At 45.8% G+C, this 27,929-nt stretch overlaps 1 long non-coding RNA gene across 1 annotated transcript; it reads left to right on the top strand.

Annotated features, from left to right (window-relative positions):
* Positions 1 to 26,207, top strand: LOC117529559. The gene is made up of 3 exons (XR_004566038.1): positions 1 to 71; positions 3,598 to 3,600; positions 26,086 to 26,207. It is a non-coding gene; the product is annotated as an uncharacterized LOC117529559 (long non-coding RNA).
* Positions 26,208 to 27,929: the final 1,722 nt, after the last annotated feature.

Below are 27,929 nucleotides of genomic sequence, written 5' to 3'. Positions count from 1 at the left end.
TTTGACATTGAGTTCTAGATTAGACTGCTGCAATGTTCTATGTTCTGGTTTACCATAGTCTAGCATTAGGGGTTTTCAACTGGTTCAAAATGCTGTTGCCAGATTCTTGACAGGAAGCAGAAAGTTCGACCACATTACATACATTTTGATGTCTCTTCACTGGCTTCCTGTCTCTGTGAGGTCAGATTTGAAGGTTCTGCTATAACCTATAAAATTATTCACAGACTAGCACTCCCAACTTAGCTGACCTAATCAAACCCTACGTACCAGCCTCAGGGCGCAGGACTACTTTGTGTCCCTAGAGGGAATTAAAAGTCTGTGGCCCACAGAGCTTTCTCTTATCGCGCACTAGGACTGCCACAACTAGTCGACTAGTCACGACGTCGACTAATGAAACCGTCGACAACTACTTTAGTAGTCAACGAGTCATTTATTTTATTTAAGTCTTTGTTTTTCTCTCAATTCATAGTTTTAGGCAGCGAGCCGTCCTGCCGTCAATTGAATGTTCAAACTTGGATAAGACGGCCGATTAAAACGGTGGCCTTCTTGTTCAAAGCCGTTTAAAATGCGCAGTTTACCGGGGGAGCTGTCAGTGTGTGTGTGTGTGTGCGCACGCGTGGAGTCAACTCGCTGCAGACTGCGAACGGAGGCACGAGACATTACATTCTGCTGAGAACCATCAGTGCACATGACAGCAAGCGCGGAGCAGAGAGAGGATTTTAACCCGAGTGAACATGTAAAAAAAAACAAAAAAAAAAAAACGGAACTGCCTTTACTTTTCTCTGCTCTTTCTCTACCAGTGTTTTTCTGATGGCACAGTCCTGTTCACACCATGTGCGTGTCGTATACTGAATTTATGAGATCATGAGAAGAAATAAACGGTCAAATATCCTTAAAAAAATCCTTAAAAAATGAGAATATATAAATGAACTGAGGAAAAATTACGCATTCATGGGTTAAAAAAGCCTGCTGTGGAGAAGCTGCAGTGATGTTCACAGGCACAGATCACAAAAAGCAGGTGAGAACAATGAACTTTAACAGCTGTTATTTTCCAAAGGTATTTATTTGTTCAATCTTAAGCTTAATGTAGCGTTCAAGCACAAAACGTGACTGATGAGGAGAAAAAAATGACTTCACTCTAAAATGAACTGGAGTCAGAATAAAAATACAAGCTGCTGATTTTTGTTATTTTTCAAAGTTATTATAAGCTGCAGCTATATGTTTTATTCATTTCAAAGTGAGTTACATCTTATTTTATTCTGATTTATTTATACAAAATATATGGGGAGCCAAATCAGCCTGCATTGCTCTGTTCAGTTTATATCAAAGTTTTCCTGCACGTCTGTATATTTTTTGTTGTGGGCTGGGGTGTTTGGCTGGCTTGGGTTTTGTTTTCTGTTTCTCCCACCAGGTGGTATGCATTCAGGATTGAGTGGCTGAGCATTAGGACCTCACCCTGAACACCTGAGGCTTGTTTTCACGTGCAGGTCATCAGGACTCACAGCTGTGGTGTATTTTGTCTTGATCAGAGATTGCTGCATTTAAACCTTGAATGCAGTGTGTGATTGCCAGAGACTCGACCTTGTGAGCAGACGTGTGAGATCGACGTCAGGAGAACAATCTCACCATCACGGATGCAGAGACCGCTCCAGGTTTGACGCCACAGTCTGTGAAGGAGGATTGGGTGAGGTCTCACGCTCTTCAGCACACTTCCTGAGGTAATTTGGTTTTGGTGACTTTTATGAAGTAATGACTGGGATTTGGTGTCCCTCACCTGTGTAGTGAGCTGTCACGTTATGCTAATTGTCTATCAGCTTTGCTGCAGCGGAGAGTGGTGGACCAGGAGGTTGCTGTCTCCTGGGCTGTTGGGAGCTTCGGGAGGGCCACGAAGTGGGCCGCCTTGGAGAATCGGTCCACTATCGTGAAGATGGTGGTGTTGCCCTGGGACGGCGGGAGGCCCATGACGAAATCCAGGCCGATGTGGGACCAGGGGCGATGAGGCACCGGTAATGGCTGGAGAAGTCCTTGGGACCTTTTATGGTCTGCCTTGCACCTGGCACAGGTGGTGCAGGCCTGGATATACTCCCGGACGCGCTCCATAGACGCCCACCAGAAGCGCTGCCGGACAACTGCCACGGTCCTTCGCACCCCTGGATGACAGGAGAGCTTGGAACCGTGACAGAAGTCCAAGACTGCAGCTCTGGCCTCTGGTGGGACGTATAAACGGTTCTTCAGACCTGTTCCTGGGTCCGGGCTCCGTGCCAGGGCCTCCCGGACGGTCTTCTCCACGTCCCAGGTGAGGGTGGCCACGATAGTGGACTCCGGCAGGATAGGCTCCGGTGGATCCGACAGTGCAGTTTTGACCTCCTCTTCGTGTACCCGGGACAAGGCATCCGACCTCTGGTTCTTGGTCCGGGGCGATAGGTGATCCGGAAGTCAAAACGCCGAAGAAGAGTGACCAGCGGGCTTGCCTGGGGTTCAGCCACTTGGCGGTCCTGATATACTCCAGGTTCCGATGGTCAGTGAAAACCGTGAACGGCACAGACACTCCCTCCAACAGGTGTCTCCACTCCTCAAGAGCCTCTTTCACCGCAAGGAGTTCTCGATTGCCGACGTCATAGTTCCATTCAGCCGGGGTCAACCTGCGTGAAAAGTAGGCACACGGGTGAAGAACCTTATCAGTCTCTCCGCTCTGGGACAGCACGGCTCCTATCCCTGAGTCAGAGGCGTCCACTTCAACCATGAACTGGCGGCTAGGGTCGGGCTGCACAAAAACTGGCGCAGTAGAGAACCGTCGTTTCAACTCCTTGAATGCGGCTTCGCACCGATCCGACCAGGTGAAGGGGACTTTTGGAGAGGTCAGGGCTGTCAGGGGCTAACTACCTGACTGTAGCTCTTAATGAACCTCCTATAGAAATTAGCGAAGCCGAGGAACTGTTGCAGCTTCCTACAGCTTGTTGGTTGGGGCCAATCTCTCACCGCCGCAACCTTGGCCGGATCAGGGGCGACGGAGTTAGAGGAGATGATAAACCCCAGGAAGGACAAAGACGTGCGGTGAAACTCGCACTTCTCGCCCTTCACAAACAGTCGGTTCTCTAACAACCGCTGCAGGACCTGACATACATGCTGGACATGGGTCTCAGGATCCGGAGAAAAGATGAGAATATCGTCCAGATATACGAAGACGAATCGGTGCAGGAAGTCCCGCAAGACGTCGTTAACCAAGGCTTAGAACGTCGTGGGGCGTTGGTGAGGCCGAACGGCATGACCAGGTACTCAAAGTGACCTAACGGGGTGTTAAATGCCGTCTTCCATTCGTCTCCCTTCCGGATCCGAACCAGGTGATACGCATTTCTAAGATCCAGCTTAGTAAAGATTTTGGCTCCATGCAGGGGGGTGAACACGGAATCCAACAATGGCAACGGGTATCGGTTGCGAACCGTAATCTCATTCAGCCCCTGTAATCAATGCATGGACGGAGTCCGCCATCTTTCTTGCCCACAAAGAAGAAACCTGCCCCCATCTGGGAGGTGGAGTTCCGGATCAGCCCGGCAGCTAATGAGTCCCGGATGTAGGTCTCCATTGATTCGCGCTCAGGTCGTGAGAGGTTGTACAGCCTGCTTGATGGGAACTCAGCGCCTGGAACCAAATCAATGGCACAATCGTACGGACGGTGCAGGGGAAGGGTGAGTGCCAGATCCTTGCTGAAGACGTCAGCAAGATCGTGGTACTCAACCGGCACTGCCGTCAGATTGGGAGGGACTTTGACCTCCTCCTTAGCCTGTAAACCGGGAGGAACGAGGATCCTAAACACACCTGATGGCAGGTTTCGCTCCACTGAACCACCACCACAGACGGCCAATCAATCCGGGGATTGTGCTTCAACATCCATGGGATGCCCAAAATCACGCGGGAGGTAGAAGGAGTTACAAAAAACTCAATCTCCTCCCGATGGTTTCCAGACACCACCAGAGTTACTGGTTGTGTCTTGTGTGTGAGTAAAGGGAGGAGGGTGCCATCTAGTGCCCGCACCTGCAATGGTGAAGGAAGCGCCACCAGAGGGAGCCCTACCTCCCTTGCCCATCTGCTGTCTAGCAGATTCCCTTCTGACCCCGTGTCCACCAGTGCTGGGGCTTGAAGGGTTAAATCCCCGCTCAGGATTGTGACTGGGAGTCGTGTGGCAATCTGTGTGTGTCTCACTTGAATGTTTTGACCCCCCCTTAGCCCAGTCTCTAAGGGCGAGTGTTGTCGTTTTGGCCGTTTGGGGCAGTTTTTCTGTATGTGCTCCTTTGAGCTGCAGAGAAAACACTCCCCGCGGATCAGCCTCCTCATTTTGGCCCTGTGCGTTTCCCTAACAACGTCAGCAGGGGGAGCTGTTGCCCCACAAAGCGCTGCAGCTGTGGAGCGTGGGGAGGGCGGACCCTTTTCGAACCCGAAGGAAGAGGGGCGGCGCGTATCCGGTCACGTCCTTCGCCTTGCTCCCGACGGCGTTCCTCCAACCGATTGTCTAACCGTATAACGAGATCGATAAGCCCATCTAAATCCCGCGGTTCCTCCTTAGCTACCAGGTGCTCCTTCAGAACCAACGACAGTCCGTTTATGAAGGCGGCGCGGAGCGCAACGCTATTCCAGCCGGACCTCGCAGCCACGATGCGGAAGTTGACTGCATAAGCGGCTGCGCTCTCGCGTCCCTGTCTCATTGACAGCAGCACAGTTGAAGCGGTCTCTCCTCTGTTAGGGTGATCAAACACTGTTCTGAACTCCCCCACAAACCCAGTGTATGCTGATAACAACCGTGAGTTCTGTTCCCAGAGCGCCGTAGCCCAGGCGCGTGCCTTACCCCGAAGCAGAGCAATCACATAAGCTATTTTACTAGCATCTGACGCGTACATGACAGGACGTTGTGCGAAGACGAGCGAACACTGCATAAGAAAGTCCGCACACGTCTCCACACAACCTCCGTACGGCTCAGGAGGGCTTATGTATGCTTCAGGGGATGGTGGGAGGGGTTGTTAAACCACCACTGGAACGTTCATATCCTGCACAGGCTCGACAGGAGGACGAGCTGCAGCAGCGCCCTGAGCTTGCCGCCATCTGCGCAGAGAGAGCCTCCACCCTGCGGTTCAGGAGGATGTTTTGCTCAGTCATTTGATCCAACCGAGCCGTAAAGGCGGTGAGAATGTGCTGCAGCTCATCAATCACGCCTCCTGCAGACGCCTGCGCTCCCTGCTCTCCCATTGGTCGTTCAACAGCCGGGTGACGCCCCTCGGAGTCCATGACGCTGGCCGAGATATCCTGTTGTGAAAGTGTAGTGACACGGACCCACAACAGGGGGCACAAATGAACGGTCAATAGATGAGCCAAAAAGTAACAATTTAATGTTGTGAAATGTGCACAACGAATATACAGACAATCTCTGAATATGATTACAGTCAAAGTACAAAGGTGACGTGTGGGCAGGCTCGAGGATAGAAGACGTCTGTCCTGAGAAGGGCCGGAACCACACGATTTCCGCCACCACCGAACCTGGTGAATACTGGAGCCGCCAAGTCCCGAATTCCCAGGTGATCACCGTCTCCGACTGTCGGATCTGGTACTGCTGGCGAGAACAAAGACAGTCAAGTGTGGGTGTGTGTACACCCAGTAACAACAACGGTGGGAATGCCACCTCCACCTCTCACTCAATATGTGATGAGTACCGCAGTGAGTTCCTCAGGGGAAAAGAGTGCCGTCCTGCACTCACTCAGCTTCCACAGAAAGAGGAACCGGTACTCCTGCAAACACTCACAATATACAGATATATTGTAACACAAAACGGCTGAGGATATTACCTTCAATGAAGTACGATATCTCGGCGATGAGGTGGAGATGACGTCTGGGTTTTATGGAGTGAGATGATGAAGAATGAGTGACAGCTGTCAGGAAGTAATGAGTAACAGCTGTCACTCCCGGCTGTGTCCGTGGCGGCAGCGCCCTCTCGTGCCTGAAGCCCGCACTTCAGGCAGGGCGCCCTCTGGTGTGGGCCAGCAGTACCTCCTCTTCTGGCAGCCCACACAACACTCCCATGTAGTTCTGGGCTTTACCAGAATCATCCTTAGCCCAAGAGGGGAGATCTTGCATGGAGCCCCAGACTGAGGAAGATTGACATTCATCTTGTTTAGAAGAGAAGCTTGAATCTTCGATTGGACTGGGTTGCTTGACGCAAGGACGTTTTGCTTCTAATCACAGAAGATTCCTTAGCTAAATTTCTTGCTCTGGTAGTCTGACTTCTGTCTTGACTCTTGTAGAGAAGAATAACAGAAGCCATCAAAGCTGGAATTTTAAACCTAACCAGACCTCTCCTATCAAACAATAGACTGCTACTGGCTAGTGACTAACAACTGCTCTAATTAGCACCTATTGTGCTGTAGTTCGCACCCTCCTAATGACAGGACAGCTGTCCCTCCTAACGATGGGACTGACGTCTCTCCTGACGACTCTCCTGATGACGTGAATGACTCATTACCATGAACAAAAGACTGAAACTGCGTACCCCATTGTACACAGGGGACAAAGTGTGTCTCAGACCCCCTCCCCGGTTAAGGCTGAGTTTCAACTGTTTCACACACAAAGCTTCCTTCACTCCCCTCTCAAACCATTTATTTTCTTGGCTAAGATTTTTGCAACCCAGTCCAGTCAAAGATTCAGCTTCTCTACTATGGAAACCACCTGGACAACTGAGAGCCATCACAAAAAACAAAGGTCATCTTATTTCTTCCATTTTCGAATAATTACGCCATCAGTTGTTACCTTCTCACTAAGCTGCTTGCCTATTGTCCTGTAGCCTGTCCCAGCCTTGTGCAGGTCTACAATTTTGTCCCTGGTGTCATGGTGGATAGGTTGGAGAGTGATTGAGTGAATGTGTAATATATAGGTGTCTAATAAACAGATAACGAGTTCAAACAGGTGCAATTAATACAAGTAAAGAGCGCCAAACAGGAGGGCTTCTTAAAGAAAAACTAATAGGTCTGTCAGAGCCAGAGTTCTTGCTGGTTGGGAGGTGATCAAATACTTATTTCATGGAAGAAAATACAAATCAAACAATATGATATTCTGAATTTTGTTTTGTAGATTCTGTCACTCATGGTTAAGTGTACATTTGATAAAAATTACAGACCTCTCCATTCTTTGTAGGTGGGAAAACTTGCAAAATTGACAGTGGATCAGATACTTATTTGCCTCACTGTAGTGGCTTCATTTACAGTCATGCAGGAACAGGTCTGCACAGTGCAAAAATAATACAATACTAGCGTGTTGCCTGTGGGGATCCACGGGCTCTAGATTGGGTAATGAATAGGTATCTGACATTTGGTAATAAATTATGCAAAGCTCTTGTGATGATTTGTAATGACGTGGGAGTCCAGAATGTAATTATCAATGGCCATTATTCATTGTTATGTAATATCTGTAATTTCTCCAAAAACATTAGTCCCATCAACATTCCATTTTGGCGGCAGCAGAGGTCACTTGGTTTTTAATATATAGATTACCTCTTCTAATGTATTTTTAAGGATCTAGTCTTTGTATTTTTTCTTTTTCCTTAAAACCAGAAGTGCCCAAATTCTTCCTTTGAAGAGCCATAAATACATCTGGATGGATGGCCACAACTCACAAATAATTTAATCCCAGAGAGTCAGAACAATGAGAAGGTGTGCCACATTTAGAGCCACATTTCGCATCAACAGAAAGACAAGAGGAAGAGGTTTGTGCTGTGGCAAGTCCACATTATTTATATTTTACAAAACTAGAAGCACTCTGAGAGCGCAAACCTCCACCAAGGCCATAGGGTCACAGACATCACATGGAATACCCTTTGGCAAAGAGACTTATTCCACATCGTTTCACGCATCTACCGTCATGTTTCAGATTCAGTGGTTAACCCTCTGGGGTCCGAGGGCATTTTTGGACAGTTCACTCGCCTGGCATAAATGTTTTATTATTGCTGTTAACAGCTCTCCCTGCATCCCACAATCAAGTTTTATGTCTTTTTTTCAGGACAACCTGTACTTTCAATACATATATGCTGTAGCTGTGTTTTATAAGTGTAATAAAGATTTACAGTCAGAAATAAGAAAGGAAAAAGTAAAGCGGATAATTTTTCCACACACATTTATTCAAAACACACAGCAAACTATAATAAACTAGTAAACATCACTCCTAAAAAGAATCGTTGGTGTGTCACGTGAGGTGAATCTGCCAAACGATTGGATTTTGGAAAACCATGTGACGGTGAACCAATTCCGTGGACACTCCCATTGCTCATGTCATCACACAGCTTCTATGAGGAGTACAAAGATGGTGGACGGTGGCTTGAAAGTCCGCGGAGTTAACTTTTCAGCCAAAAAAAAAAAAAAGGTTTCTATCTCATATCATTAAAAAGTTATTTATAATTTAGTAAAGCCTGGTCTCAGCCATCGTATATGACAGCGTCGGCCCCAGAGGGTTAAACCCTTAGATCTTCAGCAAATGTATTTATAAAGAGAAACTGCATGAACTATACAAGTTTTTTTATTTTCTAATAAGTTTATTCAATAAGGAGAAACAAATGCTAAATTATTCTTGTGTAGTAACTTAATTTTTGTTCAGCCTTTGTGACCCGTCTTCATGAAGTTAGAGGCAAAAATGTTGACATTGGCCCTGTCCTGCAATGATAAAGAATCCTTAAAAAAAAATTACTGGATCTGGATCGTGTTCCGGATCATTACCAAAATCTAATGACTTCTAAGTTAGGCCAAGATACACCCCTGGTAAAAAAATTTCACTGAAATCCATTGAGGATTTTTTTGAGTAATCCTGCTAACAATCCAACCAACAAACAATCGCGACCAAAAACATAACCTCCGGCGGCGGTAATAACCCAATGAAACAATCACAGAATACCAATTTTAGTTTTGATTCACAGCTCTGTTTCAGCTGAAGGTCGTCACTCCCTTCTTGTTCACATGACCACAATGTGTTCTCTTGTGCATTTTGATCTCACTGTTCGTAAAATGTGCAAACAGCAAAAAAAAAGTCACAAACGTCCCATGATGGAGCTTTCAGAGGATTCTTAAAGCTCCATGTGCAGGTCCACTTATTCACATTTTCCAGGCGATTCGTTCATGTATTTCTACTACTCTAGTGGTTACTACCGCATAAACAATATTTATACAGACTACGACTATGTACCATGTGTATACCACCCATTTGTTTCAATTCATAACACTAAACTACAACATGTTATTGTGCTTGATATTTGCTACAACATAAAATCCTCACAATGGATAAAAAATCCTCAAGGACAGATGTGCAACAGAAACGGAATACTCATTGTAGGAATAATAGAAATATAACACTGTGAATTACAAGATTTACTAGTTCAAAGATGGGTATTATTTAAAGCAGAGCTTCTCAACTCTTATCCTGCAGGAATCCTGTTCTGCCAATTTTTTTCCCCATTATCTACCCTGAGACAGATACAGATTTGCCAGCTGTGTGCCAGAGAAACTCACGGATGCCCACCAACCTTCAGAGATGGTGAACCTACACAGAAAGCACCCTGACCCCTTGAAAAGAACTGACTGTAATGTATGCACAACAGCAGCAGTGGAAGGCTGACTGACGAGGCCTGGAACAGCAATCAACTGACCAGATGCAACCACAGCATATGTGACAATGTCAGACTGAGCGGTCAGGAAACCGCTATTGCGGCATCAGCAGCAACGTTTATATGCATTAGTATTCAAACTGAGCATTAGTATTCAAACTGAACAGAAATGCTGCATGTAAGGACGCCCAGCAGAATGAAACAGCCACATTTGTCGTTAGGCATGAAAGGGTGGTATAAATATTTCACAATCAGTTTCATATAAAAATATTAACCCTCCAATGTTTTTGATCAGTTTGCAAACAGTGTTTTGGAAACTTGACTGTGATTTGTAACTGTCTCTCAGTCTGTATTATATCTACCCAGCTTGTTCCATTTAAACAACAAAACCTCATAAACGACCACATGCATAAATTACTCTGATTGCAGGTCACTCTTTCAGCTCTCATCCACAAGCACCTTATTTGAAGAGGAAACGATATCAACGAGCGTCTGCTCTTCATTCCTTGATCATCAGGGTGACCCTCACAACTGTTTTGACCTTCATTTCAACTCTATACATAGGGCACAAAGTTGAATACCAAATAGTGGAATGCTACACTGACCTCACTTTGCTGCCTGTTTTTACCCGAGGCCATCAAATATGGCCATCGGGTATTGCAAAGGCTTTGCGTCTGTGTCTTTTTTGTGTCTGTGCTCAACATAAGTCCTGTCATATTACTGCCACAGTCTTCAAATTCACAGGGAACATTCCTGGGACACAGACCTTGGACAAGTTCAAAGATGACTAACCTTGACATATTTTAAGAGGTATTTTAACCCTTTACCTACTGAGGCTATAAATGGACGATTGGGTATAATTTTTTATTATAGCAATAAAATTAAGAAATAATGTTCTATGTTTGTGTGCTTTGGTACCCTTTTCCAAGAGTACCTGAATTTCAATTATATTACACCTGATTAACTATTTATACACATTATTTGTAAGTTTTAGCATTTAAAATGAGAAAAAACAAAAAACGAACTTGATTTTTTTTTCAGTTTTTAATTGAAAAATGATTGTTATGTAAAGGAAGTTTGGATTTCACATTTTTAACAGGAAGCTGTAAGTGGTTACAATCAAAATAATTAATTTTGTGTGTCTAGAACTCAGAAACAGTGCAGAAACAGTGCAAAAGTAAACATTTTGCAAGGCGAAAATATGCAAAAAGTAACCAATTTTAAAGTGCAGAACCAAACAATATGAATAACAACAAACAAAGTGCAAAACTATATAAATATAACAATTATTATCTGTATTATTAAAATGTGTAATAAATCATTCATTTGATCACTCATTTTGTGCAAAATTATACAATATGAATAAAACAATAAAGTGTCAAACTATATACAAATATATAACCAAGAATCAAAATTAGATCTAAACTACATCAGTCCATTGTCAGTGTGGTACTGTTTGTAACAGTTTCTGTCTGGCTGAAGACAGAGGCCAATTTTACAAAGTTTGCACATCCAGCAGGTTGGCCTCTTGCAAACCTTGCAAGAACGCCGCCCCTTTGTGGATCGCTGGCAAGGTGGGTTTCTGCTTGTTGGCACCGGGCAGTGGCTGATGGAGCCATCACACCCACACAAACACGCACACACACCTTCACAAATGACACTAACACCCTGCCTTTTCCTCAAAAATTACTACATTTACGAGGTCTATTAGAAAAGTATCCGGCCTTATTATTTTTTTCAAAAACCATATGGATTTGAATCACGTGTGATTGCGTCAGACAAGCTTGAACCCTCGTGCGCATGGGTGAGTTTTTCCACACCTGTCGGTTGCGTCATTCGCCTGTGAGCAGGCTTTGAGTGAGCAGTGGTCCACCCCCTCGGCGGATTTTCATTGTCAGGAAATGGCGGAATGATTTGGCCTTTTTTCCATCAGAATTTTTTCAGAAACTGTTAGAGACTGGCAGCTGGAAACCATTCGAAAAATTTATCTGGCTTTCGGTGAAAATTTTATGGGCTTCACAGAGAATAAGGACTGTTACTACAGCTTTAAGGACGGCTGTAAGGACGCTCGGCGCGCCGCGCTCCGTGCCGCCATCGAGAGCCACAAACCACCGGATCATTTCTAAACGGATGGCTCTGTGGAGCCGGACCGTCGTGTGCACTTTCTCTGGTTATCACAAGAGCTGGACATCAACCATTTTCCGGTAGATTTCACTTTTAACAAGAGATTTTGTCATGGAAAGCCGAGCGGAGGCTTCGCGCGTCACGACCGATTTGCTGATGGAGCGAGACAAAGGAACACCTCTGTTTTGGTGTCACAGGACGGCTTTGAGATGGCGTTCAGACAGCTGTCGGTGGTTTTTCCATCGAGTGATTATCCGAGAAATTGTGGATGTGCCTGGACATGCCAGAACATGTCCCGTGAGGCTTCATTATGGCGTTGCTTTGCGCCATGCGCCACGCCGCGACGCGTGGAATTCCTCCGCACGTCTGTCTCAATGTGCTGAAAAAATGCTGATGTCCACGTCTTTTCACAATTCCTGTGCTAGTCAGATGACGTCCCAGATAAAACACAGCGTCCAGTTTGGAAATGAACGGCACATTCCACTGTTACAGGAGTTTTTGTCATGGAAAGAGGAGCGGCGGTGCCGCATGGCGCACAGCAACGCCGTGATGAAGCCTCACGGGACATGTTCTGGCATGTCCAGGCACATCCACAATTTCTCGGATAATCACTCGATAGAAAAACCACCGACAGCTGTCTGAACGCCATCTCAAAGCCGTCCTGTGAGACCAAAACGGAGGTGTTCCTTTGTCTCGCTCCATCAGCAAATCGGTCGTGACGCGCGAAGCCTCCGCTCGGCTTTCCATGACAAAATCTCTTGTTAAAAGTGAAATCTGCCGGAAAATGGTTGATGTCCAGCTCTTGTGATAACCAGAGAAAGTGCACACGACGGTCCGGCTCCACAGAGCCATCCGTTTAGAAATGATCCGGTGGTTTGTGGCTCTCGATGGCGGCACGGAGCGCGGCGCACCAAGCGTCCTTAAAGCCGTCTTTAAAGCTGTAGTAACAGTCCTTATTCTCTGTGAAGCCCGTAAAATTTTCACCGAAAGCCAGATAAATTTTTCTAATGGTTTCCAGGTGCCAGTCTCTAACAGTTTCTGAAAAAATTCTGATGCAAAAAAACCCAAATCATTCCGCCACTTCCTGACAATGAAAATCCGCCGAGGGGGTGGACCACTCCTCACTCAAAGCCTGCTCACAGGCGAATGACGCAACCAACAGGCATGGAAAAACTCACGCATGCGCATGAGGGTTCAAGCTTGTCTGATGCAATCACACGTGATTCAAATCCATATGGTTTTTGAAAAAAATAATAAGGTTGGATACTTTTCTAATAGACCTTGTATGTTTGCTGTCTGTCTTTGTACTTTTCTGTCACTTTTGCGCTCTTTTTCATACTTTTCCCTCATTTCAAAAGTCACAGAATGCACTTTACCGTAATATATGCCACATATAGCATACTGTTGGAAAGCACGGGTTCTTGGCTTGCTGTCAGTGTTGAAATTTTTCAGATTGAGGGCTTACATGAGAACTTACGGTAATGAGAATCAGCGGCGCACTAGTGTGAAACGTCCGTGTTTTTCCTCTGCGTTATGACATCACAGGCTTACGTTTACGGTAATACACCATATATCATTGGAAAGCCCTTGGTGTTAGCTTAACAATGCACTTTGAATAATTTGGATTGGACAAACTATGGCGGAGGTACGGTAAAAAAAATACGCATATGGAAAATATGCCGTGGGCGCCATCGCCGTAGATAAAGGGTTAAGAGGTTTAAATGTCAGATTCTGTTTCAGTCTGTTCTATTTTGTTTTTGAGTGGCACGGGTGACAGCTAATTAGAGTACAGCTGTACCGTGACATCAGTGGTTCCTCTCTCCAAAACCGCTTTGTTTTGTGTGTTTATACATATCTCTCATGTAAAGGCTAGTGAAATAAACACTTCTAAACCTGAAAACACCATTTTTGGAACCTAATAACAGCTCTGAACTTATTTACAAGACATTTTGTGGACGTTAGCATGGTGACGTCACAGGCTGGTAGCTAGCTGCAAAACTCTGTTTCATTTGTGTGTAAATACAATACAAATACAATACTCTTGGTCATACATTATGCAAAAGCTAGGGCGAAAAACACTTCTAAAACTAAAAATGCTGTTTTTGTATCCTGATAACACCTCTAGAGTCATTTACAAGATATTTTGTTAGCCTGCATGCTAACTTTTGCTAACTCAAAGCTAACTTCCTAGAGTTCCTGGAGTTAAATTTGTCTCAATACCAGCAAATGCACAGAGGATGATCTACCAGTATTCCTTGATTTGCACAACTTTCGCTCGTCAAAAGCTCATGTAAACGCAAGGACTCCTGCAGATGTTCGTAAAACATAAATATTGTTTTTGATTGATTTGTTGACAGAGGGGCTTTAATGAACATGTACAAACTGTATGTAAGACAATAGGATCTTAATAATTAAACAACTGCAAATAATAAAGACCAAAATGGTCATATAGCTGAGAGTATTTTAGCATTATATATTTAGTCTATTCTAACTGCACATTCTCGAATGACAAATATTCAACAAGACCGTGGGCCCTATCTTGACAGTGAATGGCACAGTCTAAAACACAAGGCACAAGTGGGTTTAGGGTGTGACCACTTTCTTTATGCTATTTAGAAAATGTTGCAATCTGAGCAGAAACTACGAAAAGTCAACAACTGCATGGAAGACATAAAGCCATCTTTCAGAGGAATCAAATGACTTATAAAAATATACAAATAATAAACCAATGACATCAAGGATTACAAATTGTACTTAAGAAAAATGTCTGTAGTTAAACATTCATCACAGATTACTTTCTACATAATTACTGTGAACACCAGTGCAAAAGTGTATTGCATGGGTGAATGCAAAAAGTTTTCCCAAACAAACAAGGCAGTGTTGAATGCTTAGGAGTGAGTTCAGGAGGCGGCACATTTTGCAGATAGGTACTTCTTGCAAAAATGACCTAGGAATAGTGCATTTTGAGATGTCATTGCTAACCTTTTTTGTATGGCATTAAAAAGTCATTTTCTGGCCAATTCAAATCAGTAATCTTTTATGTAAGAAAAATTAAACAATATTACATGATGATTGTAAGCCACAATTAAAAAGTGTTTCCTTATTCCAGGTAGCACAGAGACTGCCAACAATGAAATATCAATTTCAATGCAATGAATTTTTTTTTTTTTGTATATAATTTATTATAGTATTCCCAACACTGTCAATGGTACAAGATTATAAACTCAAACTATTGTCTCATCCATCTAATACAACTAAGCTGGTTGAGAAAGCTGCAATATACACGCTTGTCTCTCCACTGTTTAAATGCAAATTTTTTTGTGATGGGAGCTGGACAGCTTCCAACTCATGGTTGATAGGAGTTTCCACTAGTCTCTCGTGTGTGTACCCTCCTTAAGATCATTCTACATCATCTGTGAGGCATGCCATGAACCTCTGCAGTGTAAAACCTATATAATAGCTGAAATGAACAAGTATTTTAGTATAACGGGACCTCAGTTCAACCCCTCTGCTAATATTTGGCATGGAGCTGGTGCATTATTATGAACAGAAATAAAGAAGCATCTGTGGAAGTGGACCTGCCTCACAGCTCAGTTTGCAGAAGAAAAATTATCCCAATGGCAGAAGGAGCTGGGATACTATTGGAGAACAGACAGATGTGGGTTCAAGCCTCAGTTGCGATTCCTGTGTCCTTGGACGAGACACTTCATCTGTAATGTTTCAGTCCACTCAGCTGTAAATGGTAGCAGCCACAGCTGGGGAGTAACCTGCTTTCAAGTGGCGATCCAGCTGGATGATTTAGAACAAATGAAAGTTTCCCAGAATGATCCTTTTCTCTTCTGTGACTTCAATGAATCTTTTTGGGTGGAATGATTTTTTTTTTTTTTTTTTTGCCTTTCAACTGCAGGCTGAGTGTTGTGCCGAGAACTAATCCCAGTCCAATTTATTCCATTTAGGTCAGAGAAGCCAGCAAAGAGAGCGCTCCTAAATCTTCTGTCTGCATTTAGAAACGAATAAACTAATTAAAGGGCTGCGGAGGCTGTGGTCAGAAATTAGTGCACCCAACAGTCTCCCATAACCTCATTTCTGTCAGCCATATTGATTCCTCATGTCATTTATGAGTTTTGCTCAATTTTATGACCCCCAAAAAGGGAACACAGGAGAAAAATGCTGAGTATAAAAATGAGGTCATAAAACCGTAATGTTAAACAGGCATGTGCTCTTCAACACCCCCCCACCCCCCAGCAAAGGTTTATTAGCATAGCTTTAATCATAAAACAAATTTTAATGTGGTGGAGAGTAAAGTTTGCATATAATAAAAAACAGTGAAAATGTGTCATTTATGACATGTATCTGCACATGAAGCCTGATTTATCTAACTTATGTGGCAGTCATTGTTTTACGCCATAAGGTTTTAGAAATAATTTAACTTTAAAATGAAGGGAAACATGTCATCTGTCATAGAAGTGAATTTACATTATTCTGTATCACATTCACAAAAATTTGCATCATGTCACTGATTTTCAGGGGACAGAATGGCTATACTAAAATACGAAATGAAATGAAATGGAGCCTGATAATCACAAAATGGGGTAAAATGTAACAAAGTGGGGCAGACTGACCCAGACTGACTCCAAATATGATTGAATAGGATTCAATTAAGTACTTTTATTAATTATTTTTAAGTGAATTGGAGCGAAATGGGGACCAATAATAACGAAACGTGGTAAAATGTTACGAAATGGAGCAGACTGACCCACTGACTGAAGTTTCATTTCTTGAACACCAGATGGCGGACATGCCCCTACTACATGTACTGAGCGCAGCTCATAAAAAACAAAAGCCAAACAATTAAATGAAAGTACTAATTTTGAGTCAGTCTGGTTCACTGTGCTCCATTTCATTACATTTTACCCACATTTCATGATTATCAGTCCCCATTTCGTCCATTTAATATTTGAGTATGGCCTGGGACTGAACAGTGTCCAAGATGGTGACTGTGAGGTTAGGTCACAGTGTGACAGTTATTTTAATAAAATCCCACACTGCTCTGTTAAAAAAAAAAAAAAAAATTCACATAATTGTTAAATTCTTCCAGTTTTAACTGAGCTAGCTTGCTAGCTAACTAGGATGACACAGGTAATACAACCCTTGGCAAAAATTATGGAATCACCGGCCTCGGAGGATGTTCATTCAGTTGTTTAATTTTGTAGAAAAAAAGCAGATCACAGACATGACACAAAACTAAAGTCATTTCAAATGGCAACTTTCTGGCTTTAAGAAACACTTTAAGAAATCAGGAAAAAAAAATTGTGGCAGTCAGTAATGGTTACTTTTTTAGACCAAGCAGAGAGAAAAAAATATGGACTCACTCAATTCTGAGGAATAAATTATGGAATCACCCTGTAAATTTTCATCCCCAAAACTAACACCTGCATCAAATCAGATCTGCTCGTTAGTTTGCATCTAAAAAGGAGTGATCACACCTTGGAGAGCTGTTGCACCAAGTGGACTGACATGAATCATGGCTCCAACACGAGAGATGTCAATTGAAACAAAGGAGAGGATGATCAAACTCTTAAAAGAGGGTAAATCGTCACGCAATGTTGCAAAAGATGTTGGTTGTTCACAGTCAGCTGTGTCTAAACTCTGGACCAAATACAAATAACATGGGAAGGTTGTTAAAGGCAAACATACTGGTAGACCAAGGACGACATCAAAGCGTCAAGACAGAAAACTTAAAGCAATATGTCTCAAAAATCGAAAATGCACAACAAAACAAATGAGGAACGAATGGGAGGAAACTGGAGTCAACGTCTGTGACCGAACTGTAAGAAACCACCTAAAGGAAATGGGATTTACATACAGAAAAGCTAAATGAAAGCCATCATTAACACCTAAACAGAAAAAAAACAAGGTTACAATGGGCTAAGGAAAAGCAATCGTGGACTGTGGATGACTGGATGAAAGTCATATTCAGTGATGAATCTCGAATCTGCATTGGGCAAGGTGATGATGCTGGAACTTTTGTTTGGTGCCGTTCCAATGAGATTTATAAAGATGACTGCCTGAAGAGAACATGTAAATTTCCACAGTCATTGATGATATGGGGCTGCATGTCAGGTAAAGGCACTGGGGAGATGGCTGTCATTACATCATCAATGAATGCACAAGTTTACATTGATATTTTGGACACTTTTCTTATCCCATCAATTGAAAGGATGTTTGGGGATGATGAAATCATTTTTCAAGATGATAATGCATCTTGCCATAGAGCAAAAACGGTGACAACATTCCTTGCAAAAAGACACATAGGGTCAATGTCATGGCCTGCAAATAGTCTGGATCTTAATCCAATTGAAAATCTTTGGTGGAAGTTGAAGAAAATGGTCCATGACAAGGCTCCAACCCGCATAGCTGATCTGGCAACAGCAATCAGAGAAAGTTGGAGCCAGATTGATGAAGAGTACTGTTTGTCACTCATTAAGTCCATGCCTCAGAAACTGCAAGCTGTTATAAAAGCGAGTGTTGGGAAGGTGTCGTAGCACGGACCCACAACAGGGGGCGCTAAAGAACAGACAATGAATAAGCCAAAAAGTAACAATTTAATGTTGTGACAACACAACTAAATACACAAAATTTGTAAAGTCAATTAACACCAGGTGACGTGTGGGCAGGCTCGAAGATAGAAGACCCCCGACGAGAGAGAAGCCGCGTCCCACACGGCTTCCACCACCAATGGTCTGAAGAACACCGGAGCCGCCAAGTCCCGCGTCCCCAGGTTGCCTCTGTCTTCGGCTGTCGACCCTGGTACTGCTGGCAGAAAGCAGAGACAAGATGAATGAGTGTGAGTCCGCACACTCAGTAGTCCACAGTCTGTACACAGTTAGGAGGGAGCACCTCCACCTCCAATCACACACTCGTGCAGCTCCTGATTAACCACTTATCTGGGTTGGGGTGTGAGGCGAAGCCGTCGCTGTCACACCAAATGCCAATCCCACAGACAAGGCAACACTCCAGGAAAACGGCTGCAACAGAAGTTCAGATTAGTACACAAAGTGTCAGTCAGCAGAGAAATTACCTCTTGGTAGTCGATTTCTCGGCGGGGAGGTGGAGTTGCAGTCCGGCTTATGTATTGGTGTAGATGAGTGACAGCTGGTGCGATGAGTGACAGCTGTCACTTCCTCTGGGTCTGGCGCCCTCTCGTGCTTGGAGCCCGCACTCCAAGCAGGGCGCCCTCTGGTGGTGGTGGGCCAGCAGTACCTCCTCTTCAGCAGCCCACATAACAGGACCCCCCCCTCAACGGGCGCCTCCTGGTGCCCGACCTGGCTTGTCCGGGTGTCTTTTGTAGAAATCGGCCAGGAGGGCCGGGTCCAGGATGAAGCTCCTCTTCACCCAGGAGCGTTCTTCAGGTCCATACCCCTCCCAGTCCACCAGATATTGGAACCCCCGGCCCTTACGACGGACGTCCAGGAGCCTGTGGACTGTCCAGGCAGGCTCCCCGTCGATGAGCCGGGCAGGAGGCGGCGTAGTTCCCGGAGCACAGAGAGGCGAGGTGTGATGTGGCTAAAGACGGGAAACATGAAAAACAGGGTGAATCCGCAGTGAAGCCGGGAGTTGGAGCTTCACTGCGGCCGGGTTGATGATCTTGAGGATACGGAATGGACCAATGAACCTGTCTTTCAGTTTTGGGGAGTCAACACAAAGAGGGATGTCCTTGGTCGAGAGCCACACTCCTGCCCGGGCTGGTATGTGGGGGCCGGGGAACGCCGGCGGTCCGCATGGGTCTTGGCCCTCGTCCGGGCCTTTAACAGGGCAGAGCGGGCGGTCCGCCACACCCGGCGGCACCTCCTGAGGTGGGCCTGGACCGAGGGCACACCGACCTCTCCCTCCACCAGGGGAACAATGGGGGCTGGTACCCCAAACATGCCTCAAAAGGGGAGAGGCCGGTAGCAGACGAGACTTGGCTGTTATGGGCATACTCGATCCAGGCCAGATGGTGACTCCAGGACGCCGGGTGCGCGGAGGTGACGCAGCGAAGGGCCTGTTCCAACTCCTGGTTAGCCCGCTCTGCCTGGCTGTTTGTCTGGGGGTGGTACCCGGACGAGAGACTCACGGTGGCCCCAGCTCCTTACAGAAACTCTTCCACCTCTGCGAAGAGAACTGGGGACCAAGATCTGATACAATGTCCGATGGTATCCCATTTTGCCGCATGACGTGGTGGACCAGGAGGTCTGCCATCGCCTGGGCCGTCAGGAGCTTCGGGAGAGCCACGAAGTGGGCCGCCTTGGAGAACTGGTCCACTATCGTGAGAATAACAGTGTTGCCCTGGGACGGCGGGAGGCCCGTGATGAAGTCCACGCCGATGTGAGACCAGGGGCGATGAGGCACCGGCAGGGGTTGGAGGAGTCCCGAGGTCCTCCGATGGTCTGCCTTGCCCCTGGCGCAGATGGTACAGGCCTGGACGTAGTCCCGGACGTCGGTTTCCAGGGACGCCCACCAGAAGCGCTGCTGGACTACTGCCACGGTCCTACGCACTCCGGGATGACAGGACAGCTTGGACCCGTGACAGAAGTCCAATACGGCAGCTCTTGCCTCTGGTGGGACGTACATTCTGTTCTTGGGGCCGGTCCCCGGGTCCGGGCTCCTTGCCAGGGCCTCCCGGACGGTCTTCTCCACGTCCCAGGTGAGGGAGGCCACGACAGTGGACTCGGGGATGATGGTCTCGGTGGGGTTCGACAGCCCCGCTTTGGCTTCTTCTTCGTGCACCCGGGACAATGCATCTGATTTTTGGTTTTTGGTCCCGGGGTGGTACGTGATCCGGAAGTCAAAGCGCCCGAAGAACAGAGACCAGCGGGCTTGCCTGGGGTTCAGCCGCTTGGCGGTCCGGATGTACTCCAGGTTCCAATGGTCCGTGAAAACCGTGAAAGGCACGATGCCCCTCCAGCAGGTGTCTCCACTCTTCAAGAGCCTCCTTCACCGCGAGGAGCTCCCGATTGCCGACGTCATAGTTCTGTTCAGCTGGGGTCAACCTGCGGGAAAAATAGGCACAAGGATGGAGAACCTTATCATCCTCCACGCTCTGGGACAGCACGGCTCCTATCCCTGAGTCAGAGGCGTCCACTTCCACTATGTACTGGTGATCAGGATCAGGCTGCACCAGAACTGGTGCAGTCGAGAACCGGCGTTTCAACTCCTGGAACGCGGCTTCGCACCGATCCAACCAGGTGAAGGGGACCTTGGTGGAGGTCAGGGCAGTCAGGGGGCTAACTACCTGACTGTAGCCTTTAATGACCCTCCTGTAGAAATTTGCAAAGCCGAGGGAACTGCTGCAATTTCCTGCGGCTGGTGGTTGGGGCCAATCTCTCACCGCCGCAACCTTGGCCGGATCAGGGGCGACGGAGTGGAGGAGATGATGAACCCCAAGAAGGACAAAGAAGTGCGGTGGAACTCACACTTCTCGCCCTTCACAAACAGCCGGTTCTCCAACAACCGCTGTAGGACCTGACGTACATGCTGGACATGGGTCTCAGGGTCCGGGGAAAAGATAAGTATATCGTCCAGATATACGAAGACGAACCGATGCAGGAAGTCCCGCAAGACGTCATTTACCAAGCTTGGAACGTCGCGGGGGCGTTAGTGAGGCCGAACGGCATGACCAGGTACTCAAAGTGACCTAATGGGGTGTTAAATGCCGTCTTCCATTCGTCTCCCTTCCGGATCCGAATCAGGTGGTACGCGTTTCTAAGATCCAATTTAGTGAAAATTTGGGCTCCATGCAGGGGCGTGAACACTGAATCCAACAGAGGTAACGGGTATCGGTTGCGAACCGTGATCTCGTTCAGCCCTCTGTAATCAATGCATGGACGGAGTCCGCCGTCCTTTTTGCCCACAAAAAAGAAACCAGCACCCATCAGGGAGGTGTTACATGGAACACGATCTCCTCCCTGTGATTTCCAGACACAACCAAGGTCACTGGCTGTGTCTGATGTGTAATTAATGGAAGCAGGGTGCCATCTAGTGCTCGCACCTGCAACGGTGCCGGCAGAGCCACCAGGGGGAGCCCTACTTCCTTTGCCCATCCGCTATCCAGCAGATTCCCTTCCGACCCCGTGTCTACCAGTGCTGGGGCGTGAAGGGTTAAATCCCCACAAAGGATCGTTACTGGGATTCGTGCAGATTTGCGGGGTTTCCCCGCGTGCGTGTTATGACCCACCCTTAGCCCATTTTCTAAGGACGGGCATTGTAGTTTGACCGTTTTGGGGCAGTCCTTCTGCATATGCTCACAAGAGCCGTAGACAAAACATTCCCCGCGGGCCAGCCTCCTTTGTCTGATGTTTGTTTTTATTTTGGCCCTGCTCGTGTCCATAGCCTCCTCAGCAGGGGGAGCTGTAGCCACACGGAGCTCTCTGGCAGTGAAGCGTGGGGACGACGTCACCCTTTCGGAACCGGAAGGAGGAGGGACGGCTCGTGCCCGGTCATGCCCCCCGGCCGCTCCCGACGATGCTCATTCAAACGGTTGTCTAAGCATATAACCAAATCGACAAGCCCGTCAAAATCCCGCGGTTCCTCCTTAGCCAGCAGGTGCTCCTTCAGGACCGGAGACAGTCCATTTACGAAGGCGGTGTGGAGCGCAACATTATTCCAACCGGACTTCGCTGCCGCGATGCGGAAGTCAACTGCATACTCGGCTGCGCTGCGGCGCCCGTCTCATTGACAGCAGCACGCTCGAAGCGGTCTCGCCTCTGTTGGGATGGTCAAAACTTGTTTGAACCCCGTATAAACTCAGCATAAGACGTTAGGAGCCGTGAATTCTGCTCCCAAAGCGCCGTAGCCCAGGCGCGTGCCTCTCCTCGAAGCAGACTAATAACATAAGCCACCCGGCTGGCGTCTGACTCGTACATGACAGGACGCTGTGAAAAGACGAGCGAACACTGCATGAGAAAGTCTGTGCACGTCTCAACACAGCCTCCGCACGGTTCCGGAGGGCTTATGTATGCTTCAGGGATGGTGGGGGGGGGGGGGGGGGGGGGGTCATTGAACGACCAGTGGAACGTCTGTTACAGGCCCAGGACCAGCAAGAGGAGTGGCTGCAGCAGCGCCCTGATCGCGCGCTTCCACCCTGGCGGTGAGAGCCTCCACCCTCCGGTTAAGGAGAACATTCTGCTCGTCCACTAAATCCAGCCGAGCCGTGAAGGCGGTTAAGATTTGCTGCAGCTCACTCAACACGCCTCCCGCTGACGCCTGCGCTCCTGGCTCTTCCATTGGCCGTTCAAGCTCGGGTTGATGCCCCTCGGAATCCATGACGATTGGCCGAGAAATCCTGTTGGGAAGGTGTCGTAGCACGGACCCACAACAGGGGGCGCTAAAGAACGGACAATGAATAAGCCAAAAGTAACAATTTAATGTTGTGACAACACACAACTAAATACACAAAATTTGTAAAGTCAATTAACACCAGGTGACGTGTGGGCAGGCTCGAAGATAGAAGACCCCGACGAGAGAGAAGTCGCGTCCCACACGGTTTCCACCACCAACGGTCTGAAGAACACCGGAGCCGCCAAGTCCCGCGTCCCCAGGTGGCCTGTCTTCGGCTGTCGACCCTGGTACTGCTGGCAGAAAGCAGAGACAAGATGAATGAGTGTGAGTCCGCACACTCAGTAGTCCACAGTCTGTACACAGTTAGGAGGGAGCACCTCCACCTCCAATCACACACTCGTGCAGCTCCTGATTAACCACTTATCTGGGTTGGGGTGTGAGGCGAAGCCGTCGCTGTCACACCAAACGCCAATCCACAGACAAGGCAACACTCCAGGAAAACGGCTGCAACAGAAGTTCAGATTAGTACACAAAGTGTCAGTCAGCAGAGAAATTACCTCTTGGTAGTCGATTTCTCGGCGGGGAGGTGGAGTTGCAGTCCGGCTTATGTATTGGTGTAGATGAGTGACAGCTGGTGCGATGAGTGACAGCTGTCACTTCCTCTGGGTCTGGCGCCCTCTCGTGCTTGGAGCCCGCACTCCAAGCAGGGCGCCCTCTGGTGGTGGTGGGCCAGCAGTACCTCCTCTTCAGCGGCCCACATAACAGCCAGAGATGGTGCAACAAAATACTAGTGATGTGTTGGAGCGTTCTTTTGTTTTCATGATTCCATAATTTTTTCCTCAGAATTGAGTGATTCTATATTTTTTTCCCTCTGCTTGGTCTAAAAAGTAACCGTTACTGACTGCCACAATTTTTTTCCTGATCATTATAGTGTTTCTTAAAGCCAGAAAGTTGCCATTTGAAATGACTTTAGTTTTGTGTCATGTCTGTGATCTGCTTTTTTTCTACAAAATTAAACAACTGAATGAACATCCTCCGAGGCCGGTGATTCCATAATTTTTTGCCAGGGGTTGTATACTGCTTTGCAAAACTAGCTATCTTGGCTAGTTGGTATATAGCTGGAAATGGTCTGCCCTAAAACAAAAAAGAAAGGCCCCATTTGTGCACACAGTTTTTAACATCTAATAGTGTCAGACGAAATTCAGTTCATTTCAAAATACAGTAAGCCCTGGGATAGGCTCCAGCCCCTGCGATCCAATCTTGGATAAGCAGTTGAAGATGAGTGTGTGTGTTTACCTCTTGAGGTTAATGAAACAGTGTCCAAAATTATGCAGCTGTGTTATCATAAGTCATATCATGTTCTGCTATGTGTTAACTGGGTAGCTTCAGGTGGATACTGAGTTAGCGGTTTTTTACTACATACTCTTTTGGCGCAAATACAAGACTATATTTCTTTCTTGAAATGCATCAGAAAAAAAGGGAGTGGTCTCCATCGCGGACTAGACTTTTAGCTGTTATATCCAAAAACATAAGAAATAAAATTGTTTTCTTTTGTAAGAAACAAGATTTGGTCTTCAGAAAATATTTTACCAATGTCTAATATTAGGGCCAATATGGTGAATTATCTTTGCAGCTGTAACATGACATTGTGAGTAAAGTTCTACATCTCAGTGTTATCAAGGTTCAGCCCCATGAGTAAAATGTAAAATTAGCTTTTTCAGCAAGAAAAAACAAACCCCAGTAAGGAGGCCTACTCTTTAACCTTAATGTTAAGTGCCTGGAACCGCACTTGTCCCCATTGCCTCATTTTAAACCAGTGCTGAACTAGAGCTTTGTCCTTGTGGACTGCCTGATGGAGTTGTGTGCAGTTTTGAAAAAGGTTTTCTCTTAACTGGAAATAGAAGCAAGTGGACAGTTAATAAGAGATAAGAGATGACAGACACCCTGGCATCAGAAGAAATGTGATGATATTGGTGTTTCGGTTAGTCACAAGATGGAAGGATGGACGCCTGCTTCCAAAAAACTATTTTTCAAAAAGCCTCCCACATAGTGAAAACCCACAAGGAGGTGGAGAATGAGTTCATGCTCCATCGGTAATGTCAGGTAGGGGAATATGATAAACAATGTTCAAGTGATGGCAATCAGTCATCATGACAATAAAGTTTCTAACAGCTGAAGCAAAGCCAAATACTGCCATAAGATCCTGGATTGATTTTATATCACTCAGAACGGTTTATAAATCCATATTTTATACAAAGATGTAGAATCCTCACAACATCGGCTGTTCATCGAGCTGGTTCATCACATCTCCCTTACATTATCACTGTGAAGTTCCAACCTTTGAAATTAACATCCTGGCACTGATGGATTTTATGGTTCCGAAAGCCCAATTTGCCAAGTGTGCACACTCTTGAACCACTCATTTAAGTCAATTGCTTTTTTTTTTCTTTTTTTTTATGTTCGACTCCTAGGAGGCCCTTCTTACAAGAAGTCATTATCCTAAATAGAAATTGTACGAGTCATTTTTCTCTCTCCTTTTATTTTGCACAATATGTTTAATTTCTTTTATCCTTTTTCCTGTTTAAATTCATCATTTTAGCAAAGAGTTCAGTGAATTTCATGTCATCACCTCAAAAAAAAAAAAGAAAAAAGAAAAAATCAAAAGGAAACAGGAATATTATTTTTGTGATTATGACATAGGAGGACCCAACATAATAGTCATCTAGGTTAGAGATCTTCATCCATAGACAGACCATTTGATCACAACCAAACGGCCTGTTGAGCTGTGGAGGTGACAACCTGAAGGTCAGTCGATTCTCTGTTTGATTCCCTGTCAAACAAGAATGTCCCTTGTGCAAAGGTCTTAATCCCCAAGTTTTCCCTATGTGTAAAGTGATGTCTGCAGGAGACCTCATGAAACATTTGCCGATTTTTTTTTTGAGACCATTAGATGGCAGTGTAATCAATATTAGTTCCCAACAGAGATGAACTTTTATGATGTTGAGTTTGACATTGAGTTCTAGATTAGACTGCTGCAATGTTCTATGTTCTGGTTTACCATAGTCTAGCATTAGGGGTTTTCAACTGGTTCAAAATGCTGTTGCCAGATTCTTGACAGGAAGCAGAAAGTTCGACCACATTACATACATTTTGATGTCTCTTCACTGGCTTCCTGTCTCTGTGAGGTCAGATTTGAAGGTTCTGCTATTAACCTATAAAATTATTCACAGACTAGCACCTCCCAACTTAGCTGACCTAATCAAACCCTACGTACCAGCCTCAGGGCGCAGGACTACTTTGTGTCCCTAGAGGGAATTAAAAGTCTGTGGCCCACAGAGCTTTCTCTTATCGCGCACTAGGACTGCCACAACTAGTCGACTAGTCCGACGTCGACTAATGAAACCGTCGACAACTACTTTAGTAGTCAACGAGTCATTTATTTTATTTAAGTCTTTGTTTTTCTCTCAATTCATAGTTTTAGGCAGCGAGCCGTCCTGCCGTCAATGAATGTTCAAACTTGGATAAGACGGCCGATTTAAACGGTGGCCTTCTTGTTCAAAGCCGTTTAAAATGCGCAGTTTACCGGGGGAGCTGTCAGTGTGTGTGTCTGTGTAGTGCGCACGCGTGGAGTCAACTCGCTGCAGACTGCGAACGGAGGCACGAGACATTACATTCTGCTGAGAACCATCAGTGCACATGACAGCAAGCGCGGGAGCAGAGAGAGGATTTTAACCCGAGTGAACATGTAAAAAAAACAAAAAAAAAAAACGGAACTGCCTTACTTTCTCTGCTCTTTCTCTACCAGTGTTTTGAGGCACAGTCCTGTTCACCACCATGTGCGTGTCGTATACTGAATTTATGAGATCATGAGAAGAAATAACGGTCAAATATCCTTAAAAAAATCCTTAAAAAATGAGAATATATAATGAACTGAGGAAAAATTCCGCATTCATGGGTTTAAAAAAGCCTGCTGTGGAGAAGCTGCAGTGATTTCACAGGCACAGATCACAAAAAAGCAGGTGAGAACAATGAACTTTAACAGCTGTTATTTCCAAAGGTATTTATTGTTCAATCTTAAGCTTAATGTAGCGTTCAAGCACAAAACGTGACTGATGAGGAGAAAAAAATGACTTCACTCTAAAATGAACTGGAGTCAGAATAAAAATACAAGCTGCTGATTTTTGTTATTTTTCAAAGTTATTATAAGCTGCAGCTATATGTTTATTCATTTCAAAGTGAGTTACATCTTATTTTATTCTGATTTATTTATACAAAATATATGGGGAGCCAAATCAGCCTGCATTGCTCTGTTCAGTTTATATCAAAGTTTTCCTGCACGTCTGTATATTTTTTGTTGTGGGCTGGGGTGTTTGGCTGGCTTGGGTTTTGTTTTCTGTTTTCTCCCACCAGGTGGTATGCATTCAGGATTGAGTGGCTGAGCATTAGGACCTCACCCTGAACACCTGAGGCTTGTTTTCACGTGCAGGTCATCAGGACTCACAGCTGTGGTGTATTTTGTCTTGATCAGAGATTGCTGCATTTAAACCTTGAATGCAGTGTGTGATTGCCAGAGACTCGACCTTGTGAGCAGACGTGTGAGATCGACGTCAGGAGAACAATCTCACCATCACGGATGCAGAGACCGCTCCAGGTTTGACGCCACAGTCTGTGAAGGAGGATTGGGTGAGGTCTCACGCTCTTCAGCACACTTTCCTGAGGTAATTTGGTTTGGTGACTTTTATGAAGTAATGACTGTGGATTTGGTGTCCCTCACACCTTGTGTTAGTGAGCTGTCACGTTATGCTAATTGTCTAATCAGCTTCTGCTGCAGCGGAGATTTGAACTGAGTTGTTCCGTGCCT

Source organism: Thalassophryne amazonica, chromosome 17 (genome assembly GCF_902500255.1).
Source record: "Thalassophryne amazonica chromosome 17, fThaAma1.1, whole genome shotgun sequence".
In the NCBI taxonomy this organism is placed as follows: domain Eukaryota; kingdom Metazoa; phylum Chordata; class Actinopteri; order Batrachoidiformes; family Batrachoididae; genus Thalassophryne; species Thalassophryne amazonica.
This window is presented reverse-complemented; position numbering and strand designations above follow the sequence as displayed.